Source organism: Convolutriloba macropyga, chromosome 7 (assembly GCF_964194025.1).
Source record: "Convolutriloba macropyga chromosome 7, txConMacr16.3, whole genome shotgun sequence".
NCBI lineage: Eukaryota > Metazoa > Xenacoelomorpha > Acoela > Convolutidae > Convolutriloba > Convolutriloba macropyga.
In genome coordinates this window covers 49,168,333-49,172,091 of record NC_134474.1, presented here as the reverse complement: position 1 = coordinate 49,172,091, position 3,759 = coordinate 49,168,333, and positions in this window count along the sequence as shown.

Sequence of the window (3,759 nt, the reverse complement as noted above, 5' to 3'; positions counted from 1 at the left end):
TGGATAAAATTATATTTATTATTTTCCCTTTTAGAAAAACAATAAAAATTTTCTCTTCACTCTTTAGTTGGTTCCTTCAGAGTCAGACCTGATGTAACAATAAAGTATATGAATCTCTCTCTACTCTTCTTGTGAAATATATTTGAGACTAAGTATAGATAGCAGCATTGGGGCCCGCGCTCTATCCACTAGTACTCCCATTGAAGAGTAACAGAAAAGAGTCATAGAACTTTAATTAGTCAGGTAAGCCTTAAGATTATTAATATTCTTGAGACGACCATAAGACAGTTCCAGAAGTATCCTATAAAAAGGTGAGCTCAGAACACGTCTTACTTGAGTGTTGCTGCATGAACCAATTGGATAGTGGCAGTATCAGCAACTAAATTGAATTTCTTTTAATTAACCTCTAAATTAACAACTGAATTTATGAAATTCTGAGGGCTTGGTAGCAAGCAATAGTAACACATCCAGCTAGCTAGCTATCTACCGAAAGCAAGAATTAACATAAGTTTGGAAGAAAAACCAATACCCAGAAGGCTGGTCGGGAATGATCGTTAACAAAACTCTGGAAACGCTGCTCACAGTCCGGAAGAAACAAGTGGCTACCGATTCATCTCGAAACAGAAAGGGCAAAAGCAGCCAAATTTAGAGAATCATTTGTTTTTTTCTGCAGTTCCGCGGCAATCTGAGTTTAAAGCTGATAGAAAAGATACAAACAAGAACATTGTCCTATTATAATTGTTTTTACAACCAGAAAATTGAGATCATGCCTGCCTGCACTCAAATCTACTTTTGATCGGAATTTAAAGTCCAACCTGGTTTATTAAACCAATTGTAGTGGATGTGAATCCATCTATGTCGGGCAAACTTGCATTTAACCACTAGGATAAATAAAAGGTAAATTAGGAAATGCCCCTCCCCAACACTGGGTGAATTTTGGCTGGTCCAGTGCCCTCCCAGTACTACGTCTTCATAAAGCATTTCGTATTGTTTAAATCTATCAATAAAGTGAAAAGTATTGAATTGAAATGAAATAAGATGCAGAGAAGTAATTGTCAATTAAAACTGAAATTGATTAACTAAAAAGAACGTATTCGAACATTGCATTCATCGTCAGGTTTAAAAAATTAAATAAAATCATTTACAAAGTATATAAACTTGTCTTTGACTATAATTCTAAGAAATGAGTTAAAGTAACACCGAATTTTTGAAATTATTTACAGTTAAAATCACATTTACAACGTTTTATTTACACTTATTACACTAAAATCAATTCATTTTTTATTCCGGTTTTTATGAAAATCCCGGGTATAATGCTTTCTATTCCTGAAAAGGGATTTTTACTTTCATTACTATCTGTTTTTATTTGAGAAAACGAACAACTAATGACGAAAGTAGATGAGTCAAACTAACAGCCTGCCTTCTTCAATCACAGCTCCCATTGAATCATCAACAATTTCGCGCCGCCTAAGCGTCCTTGACCCACGAATGCAGAGGATGGAACTCCTCAGGAGATCAAAGCTGATTTTTGTCCTCATATTTAAGAAGAAGATTGAATTAAGCATCAGATCACACTGACAATTTGTCCAAATTATTTTCAGATTCAGAAATAAGCATTAAATTTAATTGTTAAGGGTTTAAGAGTTTATATAACTTTTGTAAAGGTGTCAAGATTAAGAGGTGACTGCAATAAAGAATATTGTCTGCTGATAAAAGAGTTCTTTCGCAAAATCTGCGCACACATAGGTTTTCCTCCCATTGGTAACAATCTTCCATACAACAAAAATTATTGTGCAATCCATTGGCATAGAACTTGGCAATTATTCTCCTGTGTATTGGCGGGCAGTCTTTTAATCCGTATATATCATGAAATATCAATTTAATTAAAAGCGTTGTGGTTGAGGTGTACTTGCTTACCCCGCACCAACTTTTTCAAAAAACGGCTTCAGTTTTCCGGTAATGTTGTTTTAGTTCTTTTTCAAAAAGTTCATCGACGTACGTCTCTAATCCAAAAGTTGAGGCTGGAGAAACAATTGAATTGAAGAGTTGTTGTGCTGAGTTGAAGTTGACTTTCTGCAGATTTATTTATTGTTTTGTTGAATCTACTGACTGATAGGCTTTGTTCATTAGATGCTTTAGATAATGACTCGGATATAAAGTGCTGGAAAAAAAATACACCTAGATAACAGAAGGTGTTAGTAAATTCAACTTCTCTTTTCGATGTATAGAATTTTTCAACATCAGATAATTGGCCACCTCTTCTGTATTTTATGCATTTTGTCTTGTTTACATTAATTTTCAAATAATTCCTGCCACAATACGTGTTCAGATTATTCAAACTTTGTTGTGTTTGGCATTGGCTGTGGCTCCCAAATACTAGGTCATCAGCGTAAAATATAACATCTAGACCATTGCATTTCAACTCAAAATTTAAATCAGCTATGAATAAACTAAATCAGAGTGGTGAGAGTTTGTCTCCTTGTGCAACTCCTGTTTTCTGTTCAACCTCGTTGGACAAGAGTTCTCCATCAAGGATCTGCTGGAAGTTGCATTTAGCACTGATTGTATTGTGTGTAGCATGTTCCCGTGGAGCCCCATATTTATCAGTTTTGTAAGCAGCAGGTTCCTATATACGAAATCGAAAGCTTTTTCGTAGTCAATGAAGTAGGCATAGTATTTGCCACTGCAGCTGATGTTATGCTTGATTGCTGTTTTCAAGTGCAAAACTGCGTCAACTGTTGACAGTTTGCGTCTGAAACCGTATTGGTTTTGTGGTAAAATTTGATTTCGCTCGACCCATCTTCGCAAACGCTGGTAAATGATACCCGTGAACAATTTTTACATGCAACATAACAGGCTAATGCCTCTGTAGGAACTTGGTTCTGTTTTGCTCCATTTGCCTTTGTACAGTGGTTTGTTATATGATAACTTCCGAATTCGGGGTACATTATGCTCCGCAAAGCAGACGTTAAATAAATGATATACGCATCTTTGCATTTGCCGAAAACCTAATTTAATACTAGTGTTGGTTATTCCATCTGGGCCCGCTGCTTTACCAGCTTTTAACTTTGAAGCTTCCTCAGTAATTTCCTCCAGTGTTATTGGATCATTCAAATGTCCGGTATATTTCCAGTTTGAAAAACAATAATCGTGGTTTCCTAAGGTTTGCTCGTCCAAAAATTTATCCGATATTTCGCCGTCAGCTTTAAATAACCTTCGAACTATGATTCCCAAACTGGAATTGTATTTCCGAATACTTTTTTAAAAAATTTCTTTGATTTCAGGGTTTTCCAAATTCTCGCCTTTCCGATTTCCGCTTTTCTAATTATGAAACTTTTGCGATCTATTTCATGCATCATTTTGTGTTTTCTGCAAATTTTCTTAAAGGCTCTTTTCATTTTAAAATAATCAGAATCTGCTTTATGTCTCTGTCTGTAACTAGCTTTTAACTGCTTATCCAATAAGTACAGTTCACTTTTGAACCATTTCGATGATTTTCTTTCAGGCCGCATGGTTGCCGATTCATGAATAGCCTTGACGAATTTGTCGTACGATGTGTCCAATGCGTTGCTATCGTATGGATTTTGAACGCTTTTGATTCGTTCATTCAATTGTTCAACATCAAATTTACGCATTTGCTTCTTTCTGCTTTCAGCTATATCTTGTCTGCCTTTTAGATCAAAGCAGCAAGAAACAGGTTTGTGCTTTGTAAAGAATGAATCGTTTATCTTTACCTCGTTAAAATGTTTATGGAGTTCC